The 16,327-nt window shown below is 42.9% G+C and overlaps 1 protein-coding gene across 1 annotated transcript in view; it reads left to right on the top strand.

The window, feature by feature from the left end:
• Positions 1-16,327, top strand: part of PTTG1 (PTTG1 regulator of sister chromatid separation, securin) — a 66,187-nt gene that overhangs the window by 9,323 nt on the left and 40,537 nt on the right. The window lies entirely within an intron of this gene.

Here is a 16,327-nt window from a genome sequence, read left to right on the forward strand (position 1 = left end):
GAATGGAAAAGGTGAGGGATCCTGGCTTAGGATGCCAGGAGGCCATTCAGAATCTAAAGGGCTCAGGAAAGCCCCTCTCCTAGGGTAGAGTAAGAATCTCCATGTGTTATGCATGGGACTCCACTGCGACACAAGTTGAAATCACTGGCATGCCCTTATTGGCAAGAAGATGGTTAATGAACAGTATAGGGAAGGGCAGTGGTGCCACACTCAGCACCCAGTAAATAAATGTTTACTGGTTGGCTGAATGGGAACAGATGTTTTTCCAGCATTTGGAGGAGTCCTGGAACCCAGGTCCCCTGAAGCTCCCCCTTGGGGCCTTGTCCTGTGGATCCTTGCAGTGGTGATGGCATCACAGAGCAGGAAATCCAAAGTACTCATGAAATGGCTATTTCAGGAGCTGCTTCAAGCTGGAACGGGGCTCAGGACTTCTCCCCAGTAGGCTGTTTATGTCTTTTATTCAGTCCACAAACATGTATTACCTATTATGAGTGTGGAGACAAGGAGATGAACTTCTGGTCTACAGGGAAAATGAATGTGAGCACAAATTACTGTAAGATGCAAAATACAATACATGTCATAGGGAAGGTACAATGTGTTATAAAAAATTAGAAGTCTTTCCCCCTTTGATTCATTTCAGTTCATTCCATAGTTTCATTCATTCTAGAGAACGTGGATACATTATGACACTGATGGCCACAGAGAGTTGACAGTCTGGCAGGGGCAGCCATGTGCCAGATGGGGTAGATTTGCTTGTTCCACGCCTCTCATCGAGTGTGCCTTCCTATACTGCAGAGGCCAAGAAGCTAAAGATCTGTTTTCTAGGCTCCTTGCTGCTGGGTTCCTGTTTGAGATTTAGGTTTAGCTAGTCCTGTGTTCTGTGTAAGACCTGAACTCAAAACTGAGTTAGGAAGAAAAACCAGTTGAGTTAGGGGCAGAGGAGACAGCGGCCTGGGAGGACTCCATTTTGCTGGGGCTGACCCAAAAGGTACAGCACAGCTCTGGAGTTCTGGCAGTAGCTCCCAGTCCTCCGATTACACCTAAGGTGGTGTGTTCCGGTAGCCAGAGACTGGGCTAGTGGCTCCCTGAGCTCTTGCTTCCAGGTTTTGGGTGGGATGGGGAGGGGAGGTGGTCAGTACTGGGGTGATGTTCTAGGAATCATTCCTGGAGGCCCAGGCACAACTTGCTCTGCCCTGATTCTGAACTCAGGTGATTCTCTTTATTAAATCCGTGTCTGCTTAAAAGAGCTAGAAGGGTTTTGTCTCTTCACTTGAACCCTAATTGATGTGTCATGCTGTGAACTATAGGTGCTGGAAAAGTCAGAGAAGGGAGATGAGTGCACACCAGAACAAGCAGGGAAGAAATCCAGAGGACTGCTGTTCTTTCCTCTTTTCCTCTTTCAATTCCACCTCCTAGCCTCAGCCCCTCTTCGATCCTATAATCAACCTTCAAATAAATTAATTAATTGATTAAGTATCAAACAACTACAGTGTACAAGGCACTGTGATGTTGGGGGTCACAGTCATGAACAGATACCCAAGGTCTCTGTCTCCATGATGCTTATGCAAAGACAGATATTCTACTAGCACTCAAACACAGAATTCAAAATTGTGGTAAGAGTTATGAAGGAAAAGAAGAGGGAACTGTGGCACCGAATGATGGTGTGGAGTCTGCGAGAGAACTTATTTTGATTGGGAGATCTGGGATGATCGCTCAAATAGGTAACGTTTAAGGTGAGCCGCACAGGATAAAAAAGGGCCAGCTGTGCCAAGGTGGCAGAGGAGGAGGGGGAGAGGCGTCAGCAGAAGGAGCAGAGTGTATGAGAGCTACGTTAACCTATCTCAACATCTTCCTATGCTCCCTGTGTAACAGTCATAGGATGATGCCTCGACTCTGTAGCCTTTCTGTAGCCTCACTAACTGAAAGCCCTCTATGATTTGACGTCTTCCCAGACATGTCTCCTGTTTTTCCTGTGTGATGGCGTTCCTCAGCCTCGGCACTGTTGACATCTGGTGCTGGATGAGTCTTCCTTGTGGGGACTGTCCTGTGCCTTGTCGGATGTTTAGTCTCTACCTCTGGCCTCTACCCTCTACATCAGGGGTCCCCAACCCCCAGGCCACGGACCACTACCAGTCTGTGGCCTGTTAGGAACCAAGCCGCACAGGTGAGCAGCGGGCAAGCGAGCAAAGCTTCATCTGCCGCTCCACATCGCTCCCATTCCCGCCTGAACCATCACTCGCATTACCTCCTGAACCAACCCCTCTGCCCACCGCCCCGGTCCATGGAAACATTGTCTTCCACGAAACCGGCCCCTGGGTGCCAAAAAGGTTGGGGACCGCTGCTCTAGATGACAATACTAGGCCTCTGCCCCTAGTTGCGACAACCAAAAATATCTTCAGACATTGCCAAATGTTCCGAGAGGGGCAACATCGCCCTCCTTTGAGAACTGCTGCCCCGTGGGTAGCCCTCCTTTGGTCAGGTGGTCTTCTTGCTGGCTCCTGAATGCACCTTTATATTTCTGTACCTCTCCTTAAGCAGTTCCCTCTAACTATTACCTGTCTTCCACAAAGCCTTACCCATATGTCTACTAGAAATGCATGGCTTTTCTCTGCCCAGCATCCCTCTGTCCTTTGGGGGAATTTGTACTGGGTGACTCATGTGTTTTGAGTGGTAGAGGAAGAGTGCTCTGCCTGCCCAGGCATGTGGACCAGGTACCCTTTCCTGTGCCCAGTTAAGAGCCCAGATGGTGGATGTGAGACCCAAGCAGAGCCAGCCAGTCTTTCCATGGGCTTTCCGTGACACAGCCCTCTTTTCTTCTGAATTGTTAACTGTAAGTACAGAGCCCTGGGCTGCCACCGGCAGGGAGCCTGCCATTTGGAGAGAGCCTGCTTATGGCAGGAGACAATGACATCAATACACAAGTAGGAGCAGATTCAAGAAGAACTGAGAGGTGGAGGGAGAGTTCTGTGAGCACATTATTAGAGCCCTTAGTTCAGAGACTTGTGCTAAAGCATTCGCATTCTTATATTCTCTCTCTCTCTTTAAGCTAGTTTGGATTGTTTCTGTCAGTTACTACGGAAAGAGTCCTAATGTAATTTCCTTCAATGCTTGGTTCAAATCTCTCCTCTTTCATGAAATCCTTTCAACACAGGACAGTCTGAAGAAAATGCTTGCTTTGAATCCGTAATGGTTGGTTTTCTGGAGCCAGCAGCCAGTTCTGTGCCTCTCTTCCCAACTTTGAGTTTAGTGACGTCATGCTGCCATTTGAAATCATCATAGTGAGAATAATTACACCACGGAAATCCACAAATACTACAAATCAAGGCTCTCTTTTTCCCACCTCAGCCTGTTTACCAGCGCGCCACCGTCTAAATCTTCTCAGTTGTACCACCCATTTCGATATTAATCATGTACTAATTCATGACATCTTTTGCTTTTTGAATATGGTGAGGTTGGGAAGACAAGTGCCCCCAACATACGCTGCATGTGAGTCTTCAGAATCTCAAAGGAGGAAGGGTCCTGAGAAATAATTTGGTCCATGGTCTTCATTTCATACACAAGGACGAAGAGGTCCAGAGACATTCAGTGACTTAGTAGTCAGTTGTGGAGTCAAGGCCAAGTCCAAGATCTTTTTTTTTTTTTTCCCCAAGATCTTTTGACTTACGTGCATTATTAAAATGCGGGCCTTCCTAGTCTTCCTGTATGTCTTTTTCAACCTTTCCTTTCTCTGGTTTGGGTACAGAAGAGCGTTTAAAAACGATGTTGAATCATTCCAAACTGCTAATGGCCAAGATCCAAGTTGTCAGTGCTTACTTTCAACAAGGGACTTTGGGGCTGTGAAGTCTCCACAATGAGATAATTCCAGATGGGGTCTTACTAATGTGGCAGCACTGGGAGACAGCTGTTAGTAGACGGGACTTGCTGCCTTTGCATGGAAAGAGCATGATGTTGGAGTGAAGGCTGGCTGCTCTGTGTATTATATCACTTAGAATGAAACAAGATGATAGTTGAACTGTAAGGAAAGTTTTGCGGATTTATAAAAATTTAAAATACACAATTTTGTTTTTTCTGGCTGCGTTGGGTCTTCGTTGCTGTGCACAGGCTTTCTCTAGTGGCGAGCGGGGGCTACTCTTCGTTGCTGCGAGCTGTGTTCTTCGTTGCTGGGCTTCGTTGCTGTGCGTCTTCGTTGCTGGGCTTCTCATTGCGGTGGCTTCTCTTGTTGCGGAGCATGGGCTCTAGGTGCGCGGGCTTCAGTAGTTGCAGCACGCGGGCTCAGTAATTGCGGCACGCGGGCTCGGTAATTTCGGCATACGGGCTCAGTAGTTGTGGCGCTTGGGCTCTAGAGCGCAGGCTCAGTAGTTGTGCCACACGGGCTTAGTTGCTCTGTGGCATGTGGGATCTTCCCGGACCAGGGAGCAAACCCGTGTCCCCTGCCTTGGCAGGCAGATTCTTAACCACTGCTCCACCAGGGAAGTCCCACAACTTATTTTTTAATATAGCTGTTCTATTTCCTGTAATTATTTCTTGGAAGTGTGCATAAGGATATCCATTGCAACCTTGTTTGAACTAATAAAAGACTGGAAACAATCTAAATGCCAAGTAATAGGGGACTAATTAATCATTATACATACATACATAGAGGCAGAACTCTTTGTACTATTATGGAATTATCTTCAAGACATATTGTTTACTGAGAAAAATAAGAAGCAGAACAGTGTGTATAGTTTGCTACCATTCAAATTAAAAAAAGAAGAGGTGGGGGCTTCCCTGGTGGCGCAGTGGTTGAGAGTCTGCCTGCCGTTGCAGCGGACATGGGTTCATGCCCCAGTCTGGGAAAATCCCACATGCCGCAGAGTGGCTGGGCCCGTGAGCCATGGTCGCTGAGCCTGCGCGTCCGGAGCCTGTGCTCTGCAACAGGAGAGGCCACAACAGTGAGAGGCCCGCGTACCGCGAAAAAAAAAAAAAAAAAATAAGAGGTGAGGAAAACACAGACACACATGTTTGTATGAACACAATTTATCCCTAGGAGGATATACAAAAAATTGCAACAGCAGAAGTTGTCTCTGGAGAGAGGGACTGGAAAACAGCAGTAAGAGAGAGGCGTATTTTTTCGCTTAGGTCTTTTGGAACAATTTTTTTTTTTTTTTAAAGAAAACTGGAACCATGATTTTTTTTTTTTTTTTTTTGTGGTACACGGGCCTCTCACTGTTGTGGCCTCTCCCGTTGCAGAGCACAGGCTCCGGACGCACAGTCTCAGCGACCATGGCTCACGGGCCCAGCCGCTCTGCGGCATGTGGGATCCTCCCAGACCGGGGCACGAACCCGTGTCCCCTGCATTGGCAGGCGGACTCTCAACCACTGCCCCACCAGGGAAGCCTCTCCATGATTTTTTAAAATTAATTAATTAATTAATTTTTGACTGCGTTGGGTCTTCGTTGCCACGTGGCATTTCTGTAGTTGCAGCGAGTGGGGGCTACTCTTCGTTGTGGTGCGCGGGATTCTCATTGTGGTGGCTTCTCTTGTTGCGGGGCACGGGCTCTAGGTGCGGGCTTCAGTAGTTGTGGCTCGCAGGCTCTAGAGCGCAGGCTCAGTAGTTGTGGCGCATGGGCTTAGTTGCTCCGCGGCATGTGGGATCTTCCCGGGTCAGGGCTCGAACCCGTGTCCCCTGCATTGGCAGGCGGATTCTTAACCACTGCAACACCAGGGAAGCCTGAACAATTTGATTTTTAAAACAATGGAAATCTTTTACTTACTCAACACTCCTCCCCTCAATAAAATAAAAAATAAGGAAATGCCGTATTGCACTTTTTAGAAATTCTTCCTTTGCTGTGATGGATGAGCCAGATCTGGGGATGTGGCAGAGAGTTTAGGGAGTTAATAATAATAAACCCCCAACAATTATAGACTTTCTTTTTAAAAAAAAACATTTTCAAAGAACAGTCTCTTGCAGTCTTCCAAGTTTGGGACAAGTATTTTCCCCATTGTATAGACGAAGGAGCTGAGGCCCAGAAGCAGGGCCGTCTTCCCAAGGTTACACAGTGGGCGAGGGGCAGAGTTGGAATGAGAGCTCATATCTCGCCCAGGCATAAGTTCCTTCTTCTAGACAGTGTTTAGCTGGGCAGAGGGCTTCAACAAGCAGAGTAGTTTTCACGGGAAGGAAAAGAAGAACCAGAGAGTTATAAGAAGCTCTTCTGGCCTGAGGTTTCGGAAGAGTTAAAGGCCTTGAGACAGCTACAATCCCAGAGCAAATGAAGTCAGACCAAAATAGACACCACTTATATTCTAGGGGAAATGACCCAGAAAAGATTCAGCCAGTTTCCAGATGTAGCTTGAAAGGCTTCAGTTGGAGAGACTTCATTTTGGAATCTCATGCAAAAACCTCTCTTGATGAGGTTTCTCAACTCAGTATGTGGATCAGAAATGAACAGACATTTGATTTGAGGGAGATGCTCTGCTAAGAAGGTCTAGAGGCTTGTGCTTTGTAGAATCAAGCTTAGAGAAAGTAACCTATGAATGAGTATAGAAATAAAGGCTTTGCCATGCTTTGCCAGCATAATTTTGGGAGGGAATATGAGAAACGTAGGGTCTATCCCCGCCTTTTGGCTGAGATGAAAAGCAGAAATCCCAGACTGAGGAAATGAGGCTTGCTGAAACTGCATAAATGAGATTTAGCTAGTGGCTAAAAGAAATGTTTCATCTGTTAGCTGTTGTGAAGTGGAAGGAGACTAATTTCTCAAAATCTGTGTTTTAAAAGACTTCTACACATTTCTTTTAAATAATACTCAGAAGACACTTAACTCTACATGTCTCATCCACTTAATTTATTATGGGTATGATAAAAAATTTAAAACATTAAAGCATACAAGAGTGTGTCTACCGTGCTACTGCTTATGAAGGAAAAAGGTGACACACACAGACACACACACACACACGTTTATGTGTAACCACACTTTGAAGACATGTAGCCTGGTAGCCTTGGCTGTGTCTTGGAGGAGAACTGTGGAGCTGAGATGGGGTGGGAGGTACAACCTTCACTGTACTGTCTCAATTTACCAGATGCCTGTTTTACATATTAAAAATAAAACACACTCTTAAAAAACCTCAAAGGGAAAAACGTAGCTTTATAATGGAGAGATGTGGCAGCCACACTGTTAACCAAGTAGGGAAATTTAGCATTACCAAGGGCATAAAACCTGACATTATATGATACATCCAGGGTTTTAACCTGAATATAATTAAGCCTTCACACCTAACCTCTGATTAGCAGAAAGTATAGGGAATAGAGAAACTAGTTAAACAACACAGGAGAAAACAGTCAATTCAGAGAGTGGGACATTCTTTAAAATGTTAAATGTCATGGAAATATTAAAAGGTGGTTCAAAAAATTAGGAATAAAAGATATTTTGGGGGCAATTGGAAGAACTTTGAATATGGTCTGATTATTAGACATATTAGGGAATTATTGTTAATTTTCTTGTGTGTGAATAATGGTTTTGTGGTTATATAGGATAATGTCCTTATTCTTAGGAGATGCAATGCTGAAGTATGGAGGGGAGAAGACACATGGTGTTGGGAAGTTACTTTAAAATGGTTCAGAAAACACACATGAATGCACAGACACTCACACACATGAACCCCCCCTCCCCCCCCACACACACACAAAACAGAGTTGGTTATTAAGCTATAGTCTTACCTTCAAACTCAGCTATGTGATGTAAGGGCTGGGACTTTGCAAATCACATTTCTTCTTTGCCAGCGGGCCTTCTGTTAGTCTGCCAATAGGGGGCATTAGAAGGGGACTGGAAGTCTAGAGGAGCCACAAAGAGCTTGCTTCTTTCTGTTTTGCTTCCTGTTACTCTCAGCCTGCCTGAGCAACAGTTCCTCACCCTGGCAATGAAAGTTATTTCCTGTAGGAGCAGCTGGTTTAGGTTTACATTTTTTCCACAGTCTCAGAATACAGCCTGTCTTCAGATATACCTGTATCAGCTGGCAAAGCCTTCTCTAACCCAGCTCCATGGGACCCTTCGTCCAAGCCTCTAAATTCTATTAATCCCGAGCTCTTCTCCCAGCCCTAGGGATGGTAACTGCTTTCTGTGTTTATACAGTATTCCTTTTACCTTTCCAGTTCTCCGATACCTGGTTCACGGTTCTTTATATTAAATTTTCTCTGCAAAAGTAACTGGTGGAGTTTGTGTCTCCTGACTGAACCTTGACTGATACAGAAATTGGAACTAGGAGTCTCAGGAAACAGACCCTTTTTTTAGGTGTTTGGGTTTGTCTTTAGACTTGAATGCAATGTTGAGCTCCTTGTCATGGAAATGGGATGCTAGTAACTCATGGCATGGAGTGGCCCTGATTAATCTAATTATTGGCTGTAGATTATTGTGATAAAGAACCTCCTGAAGCAGGTACCTTGGGGGACCAAGTGGCTGCTGGGAATAATGACGACCTACAGGGACTGTGGGGCGGGATGCCTCCTTCTGAGTGCTCTGGAGTGTGTACAGAAAGAAAACAACACACTCAGCCCTTTAAAGTCTCAGCCCAAGTCCTGGTCAGAGAACTAGAGAGATTCTATGGCAGCTCTAAAAGTATCGCAAATCTGTTAGAGCTGCAAATTCAGACACAAGATTTAATTGTGATGGTTGTAGAATTTAATGTAAATTGAGCTCACAGCCTATGTCTCTCAGTGAAAGTTAGGATGAGGGTTGGGAGTGTCCCCAGGACTTGGAATGAGGACATCTGCATGGACACAGATGAAACTGAGAATCTGAACCCCTAAGTCACTCTGAGCCTTCCATGCCTTCACCTTCTGTGTCTGAGATTAGGTTTCCTTTGCTTGAAGTCCTTGTAATACTCTCACCGGAGGCAGGTGACTTTCAAGGAGATGCCTGTACTCTTCAAGACCTACCCCACCACTCCTTGCTGCCACTAGACCCATAACCAGGGTCAGATCCAGCATATTCCAAGGGAACAAGTACAAAGTCTGAACCTGGAGGGAAGAACTTATAATCCAAAAGAACTGGAAGATTTTTATAATTTGTATAGGCAGAAACCAGGTGAATATATGTGGGAATGGGATTCTGAGAGCATTAGATGGAAAAAGGCAGAATGTAACAGGCCAAATTTACTGATGTGGGTGTATGTATCAGGGATTCTGGATTTAATATGTTAGCTCATATAAGAATTTACTTACTTGGATAACTTGAACTCAACAGTGACCTACATATAATGAGTTTGAGATCCCAGAACTTCCCTGGCACAATGTAGAGAAAGGAATTAAAAGACCTGGGGAGATAGAAATGTTGCTAAACTTATCACGTGTGACCTTTGAACTTCCCTCACCCACTTCCCCCCCCAACTATATGGTTGAAGAGGGCCCAGAGGACACTCATTCCCTGAGATATTGAGCAAGACATTAGTGAGGAGATCACTGATATCCTTGGAAATCTCTGTGGTGGCTTTTCTCTGTGGGCTTGTATGATGGTAGAAGATGCTGCCACTGAGATGAGTTCATTGATTTCAGTGGGGTCGATAGGATCCTGGAGTAGCTGAAGCCAAGTGGCAGTGTTCAGTCATGAGAGAGAAGGTGGATGCACTTAGTGTCCAGCAGAGACAAAATGGAAATCAGACTGTTTTGATCCACAGGGATTGTTGATAGTAGCTGTGAAGGTTAATTTTATGTGTCAATTTGACTGGGTCATCAAGTGCCCAGATATTTGGTCCAACATTATTCTGGGTGTTTCTGTGAGGATGTTTTTGGGTGAGATGAACATTTAAAGTGGTGGACTTTGAGTAAAGCAGATTGCCCTCCAAAATGTGAGTGGGCTTCATCCAATCAGTTGGAAACCTGAATAGAACAAAATGACTACCCCCAAGCAAGAGAGAATTCTGTAGATGGCTGTCTTTGGACTGGAACTGCAGCATTGGCTCTCCTGGCTCTCTGGCCTACTGGCCCACCCTGCAGATTTTGGACTTACCAGCCTCTATAATTATGTGAGACAATTCCTTCTAATCAGTCAATCCTACTGATTCTGTTCTCTGGAGAACCCTCATACAGTAGCTAAATGGTACAGTAGATCTAGGAATGGAATAGATAGGCAGTCTACTAAAACATTGCTTGATCTATGTAATGAAAAACCCTAGGGCTGGTGCCCAGAAATCTGACTAAAGTCACTACAGAGAGAGTCATAACCTCTCCTCCAGCTTCCAGACCTAAGCCAGTTGTCAGATCCAGAGCCCCTTGATTGAAGGACATGCTGAGTTCCCTTAAGAACTCCATGACACTGCCACAAGTATATACTAGAGACTTCCTCCAAGACTTCCCCAGAAACCTGCAGTCTTTAATAGGTGACTTAGTATTATGAAAAAAGGAAAGCCTCAGATCTTTTAGGGATTAAATAATAGACACTGGCCCTGAATTGATGCTAATTCCTGGGACCAAAATACTACGATGGTCCACCAGTCAAAGTGAGAACTGGTGGTGGTCAGATAATGAATGGAGTATTGGCCCAAGCTAAAATTACAGAGAGCCTAGTAGGTCTGTGAACCCAGTGGTTATATCTCTACTTCTTAAATGTGTAATTGGAATAGATATATTCAATTCCTGGCAGAACCCCCAGATTTGCCCTCTGATCCATGGAGTGAGGCCTATTATGGTAAAAAGGGACAAGTAGAAGTCCCTAGAAGTTCCCTTCCCTACCAGGGTAGTAAACCAAAATCAACACCACATTCCTGGAGGAAACTGCAGGGTTTAGTGCCACCATCAAAGGCTTAATATCTGTCACATCCCCATTTAAATTCACCTGCTTTTCCTGTGCAGAAGGTTGTTGGATCTGGAGACTGACTATGGATTACTGCAAACTTAACAGATAATGACTCCAGTTGCAGCTACTGTTCCAGATGTGTATCTCTACGAAAGAGAGTCAGCATAACCCTTGGCAACTCGTATACCATTAGTGACCTGGCAAATACTTTTTCCCCCTCTATATCAATTTCAGTGAATAACACAAGCAGGTTGTTTTCACCTTGCAGAACCAAGAGATCACCTTCACAGTTCTGCCCTAGGGCTACATCGACTTAATGTCTGTGATAATCTAATCTGCAGAGATTTTGATAATCTTGACATTTCACAGATCATCAAATTTGTCCACTTCACTGATGACATACAGATGGCATCTGATAAGAAGGTAGAAGCAAGTACTTTAGATGCCTTAGTAAAATGCATATGAGTCAGAGAGTGGGAAATAAACCTCATAAAAATTCAGGGACTCATCCACCTTGGTGAAGTTTCTGATGTGCAAAGGAGTGTATGTTAGTCTGCTTGGGCTGCCATAAGAAAATACCATAGACTGGGTGGCTTAAACAGCAGAAACTTCTCAGTTATGGAGGTTGATAAATCCAAGATCAAGGTGTGGCAAGGTAGGTTTAATCCTGAGGCCTCTTTTCGTGGCTTGTAGGAGGCCGCCACCTTTCTGTATGCTCACATGACCTCTTCTTTATGCGCCAGAGAGAGAGCAAGCGTTTCATAAAGGCATTAATCCCACTGGGCCAGGCTCCCACCCTCATGACTCCATCTAAACCTAACTACCTCCTCCCAAAGGCACATCTTCAGATGTCACACACTGGGGCTTAGGATTTCACCATATGAATTTGGGGGTGAACACAGACATTCAGTTCATAACAGTGTGGCAACAGACTGACACCTATGGAACTTACTGGTCTTGTCATGTACTTCATCACTCAGAGGCACCTGGTCTGTTAGAATGATAGAATGAGCTACTTAATACTCAGTTACTTGCAACTGGGAGAAAAGAATCCAAAAAGATAAAGTTCTATCTTGTAGGATGCAAATGTGCTTTGAATTGGTAACCTATGAATATACTTCTTTTTTTTAATCCCCCAAGCCAGAATACATTGGTCTGGGAATCAAGGGATGGGCACCTAATAATTCACAGAAATTTTGCTTCCCATTGCTGTGACTGTGACTCTTGATATTTTGGAAGTCTCGGTTCCCAAGGGAGAAATGCTTTCACCAAAGGACGTAACAGTGTTTCCACTGAACTGGGAGTTGATACTACTGGCTGACCGTATTTGGCTCGTGCTGTGGGGTTAATGCCAGTGGGCCTGAAATTGGTCTGGTCAAGGCATGGCATGTCCTGATGAATAGTGTCGCTTTCTAACCGTGTATCTGAGGAGTTTCAGGGTGGTTTGTATCAATTTGTTATCATTGTTTACTGTAACAGTGATATAGATGCGACTTACACCTGGAGACTTCTTCTATACCCCCTCAATCCCACACACACACACAAAAAAAACAAGCCTTGGTGGTTGGGGCTAGTCATTAGGCAATTAATGGCACTGTTACTAAATTTGAGGAGCTGAGACTGTGTTTTCCTCATTCTGGAGAGAAGGTAAGAGCATCTTTATTTGTACTGAGATAGTTACCTCTTAAGAGAACCACAAACCTATGCTTATTGTATAGAAATTCAATTATGGATAGAAGGATGACTGGCCAAAGAGATGGGCTGTGCTGGTTACTAAGCTCTTGTCTTTCAGCTTCAGACCCACCCATGTCCTGTAATCTGCTTTGTCATGCTGCGGCTGGGACCTCACAAAGTACATTTCTTTATCACCTAGCTTTCTGTTAGGCTCTGCAAATAAGGGGTGCAAGAGACATGGTGGAAACGTAGAGGAAGGACCAGTGATTTACTCCCTCCTCATTTGCTTCCTACTGCTGACAGTATCCTCCCTGCAGTGGTTCTTCACCCGGGAAGTGAGAGTTAGTTTAGGAGCAGCAGTTGGTTTAAGTTTTCAGTGTTTTCACACTTCCAGAACCGCCTCATCCTACATGCTCAGAGACGGCAGCATCAGCAGGCTGGCACCCATTCTTCAGTCTTTAGAGCTCCTAAGACAGTAATACCAGTCAGGCAGGGCCTCTTCCTCAGACACTGGAGTCTCACTTCCAAGGGACCCCTCATCCAAGCTTTCACATTTTAATAATGCCAGCCTCTTTTCTTGTTCATCTAGCCCTAGTGATGCTGTTTCCTGCATTTACTATCTCTGTGACACCTCAGTATCCCCCTTTGCCTATTAAGTTCTCCAATACCTGGCCAATGATTCTTCACTGTAGATTCCTTTTATTTAAAAATTGGTACAGTTTCTGATCTTACTGGACCCTGTTTGATACATGGATACCTATACATTTATATAAACAGATAGCTATAGCAAAATGTTAACACTTTTTGAATCTAGAAAACAGCCATATAGGTGTTCATTGTATTACTCTTCCAACTTTTTGGTATATTTGAGACCTTTCATAATAAAGCATTAGGGATAAGGTCTCCTGAAAATCTGGATAAATATCAGTACCAGAATAAAAAAGCCCGATAAAGGGCGAAAGTCTCCAAAATTATAGTAGAAGGAAATGATACATAGAACTGTGATTGCTCCAGAAACCAAGCTGATGCCATTACAAAAAAAAAATCGAAACAGAACAAAAAAATAAACAACAAAAAATCTATTTTTCTTTTTATATCTAGGAAAGGTTCTATCTACTATGTCACACCACCAAAATTAAGTGAATGAAATATGACCTCTGTAGAAAAAAAATGAAAAGGTTCTCTAGAGAAAACTTGTCTGTTTCATCTTATAGGGGAGAAAAACTGAGGCCCAGGACAGGTAAGAGTTGTCCAAAATCACACGGTAAAATTAATGGAGTCAAAACTTTCCCATTAGCCATTCATAATAAGTAAGATTGGAAACCAAGTATATGAAGTAAGCCTCTTGGTTGCATGTGACAGGAAACTGCAAAAGAGGGAATTAGCCCATATAACTGAAAAGTAAAAAAGTATGACTGCATTTAGGTGTGGAAGCAATGTCATAAGGAATCTCTTTCCCTTTCTTGGCTTTGTCTCTGTTGGCTTCACCGTCTGGCAGCAAGGTTGATCACTGGAAGCTCCAGACTCACATCCTGCTAGTTTAGCAAGTATAGCATCTTTCCCATTAATTCCACCAAAGTACTGGAGCTGACTCTAATTAGCCAGGATGGGGCCATACAGACTGACAGGGTGGTAAGGAAAGTTCCTTAAAGAAAAATAAGGGTGCTATTAAAAGAAGCAAGTGAATGATTGAATCAATGCTGAGCAGGGCAAAATAAGAGATGACGGGTCTGCCAGACCTCTTGACTCCTACATGCTGAGGGCTATCGAGTTTAACCTGCTAGTAAGTAGCTGAGACAGGACTGGAATCCATTTCTGTGTTAGAGTAAGACTTAGAGCAAAACTGTGAAATGAAAGGGAAATAACCTTAGGTTCTCAGAAAGTACTCCCAGAAGATAAAGTACAAAATACAATGAATTCGACAATTACCTTATACAGTCCTTCAAATTAAGGTAGCCTTCGAAAGCTTCAAGTTTTTCTAAATGCTTGGTAGATATTAAAGCCAAGCTTACAATATTTTGGTATAATTTAATGCTAAAGACTATAATATAAATAAACTATAAATAAACTATAGTTTAAACTATAAATATCCAGACCCTATTAAAAAAAAACTGAGATGTAATTTACATATCATAAAGTTCACCCTTTAAAAGTATAAGTCTATTTGGTTTTGATTCCCATTGGATTGTCTGAAAACAATGACCTATCCATTCACTTCAAGTGGCTTTGGGTGGCTTAGGAAAGCAGCCAAGATGTCAAAAATCCACGTGGTCAAGTCAGTTATAGGCAAAAAGCCCTTTTTATCTTCTCTTTCCCACTGTTTCTCAATGATTTCTTGCAGGCTGGTAGTTATTGGCTCCATGAGAGTTGTCACCAATTTTGTCACCACCAGAGGCTCAGGTGGGGCATTTTTAATTTGAGCTACTAATCCCTTTTCTAGAGATGTTTAAAATCAGGTATTTGGGAAAATCTGTAATGAGAGTAAGTTTGCTTTCAACCAGTCGTGCACTGACAGTGACATCTGCTGGTCATAAAGATTATTATTTATACTGTTTTGACTCCTTTTTGCAATTTATCAACGACCTCATATTATGAAAATTTAAGAAAAACAATTATGTCTTCCTTGGAAGAAAAAGAAACGAACACATAGGACTTATATATGCCAATATATGTACCACTGTGGGAGATTTTTTAAATTAAAAAAAAAATCTAAGTTTCCTCTTCATTTTATCAGACACAGCAGTCTCATTCATTTGATCAGGGGAAAATGAACTGCTGTAGAATTTGAAAAAGAATTAAAAACTCGGTTAGCCATTTCCTTTAAAGTGTGCTTTGGGTTTTTGTTTCAGAGCAGAAACTAATGAATTCAGTCTAAGAGAAAACTGTAGTGGACCTAACAAAAGACTGGCTATCTCGGGTCGTTTGCTTTTGGCATTTCATCCTAATCTTGCTATTGTATTGTTAGGTCCCAGGCTTCATTCATACCCTTGCTCCCATTCCTACTTCCTTCCTATCTTTAGATATGCATACATATTAAACTTTATACATACTCTTCCAGATTTATTCCTGTATTAGCTTTGGAAATTTCCTCCACTGCTCTTGATGTCAGATTATACTGGGAAAAATTAGGACTTACATTTTCTAACTATATTTTTATAGAAAAGAAGGCATGTATTTATATTTATTGATAAAGCATTTTGATGGACAGTGATGAAGTTTAATTTTGTGTAGGAAATATAAAATTCAATTTGTGTACTCAAGTGGCATCTAAATTTGATAGTTGGACTTCATTCCCCTTCAAGTTTAAAAAAAAAAAATTTCAAAAGTGCTATGATTACCCACCTTATAAACTTTGTGGATACCCCTGATTCTTTCCATGTGATAAATTCCTAGAGGGAAAAATCCTCAATCAAAGGGCTATGAAGAATCAAGAGGAATGAAAATTAGTACTATCATAACAAAAAAATTGGAAGTAGTAGGAGAGGAGATGGATGTTTTATAAATTCAGTCCTTACCTATTATCTAGAGGAGTCAACACATAACTTCTAAATCTGATAAATCAAAACTGGCCTATGTATTTGGTATCATATTACTTAGATATATGGGTGGGACCATAAAATGTTAAAGCAGAAATGGTTAAGGTAACTGGGTAGGAAGGGGACTGTGGCTTTTCATTATAGGGCTCATTTCTTCTCCAGCCTTGAGCATATTGTACTTGGATAAAACATTAAATTTTGAAATAAAAAATGTTAGTTTATTCACATTTAAAAATAAATCTAGCCAAATTATCATCCAGGAAAGTATATTAACCTAGATTCCCATGGGGAGCTTTCTGGTGGCCCTGAATTACTACAGTGACTTCATGTCAATTTCCTTAGTATTTATATTCT

This window comes from Lagenorhynchus albirostris, chromosome 3 (genome assembly GCF_949774975.1).
Source record: "Lagenorhynchus albirostris chromosome 3, mLagAlb1.1, whole genome shotgun sequence".
NCBI lineage: Eukaryota > Metazoa > Chordata > Mammalia > Artiodactyla > Delphinidae > Lagenorhynchus > Lagenorhynchus albirostris.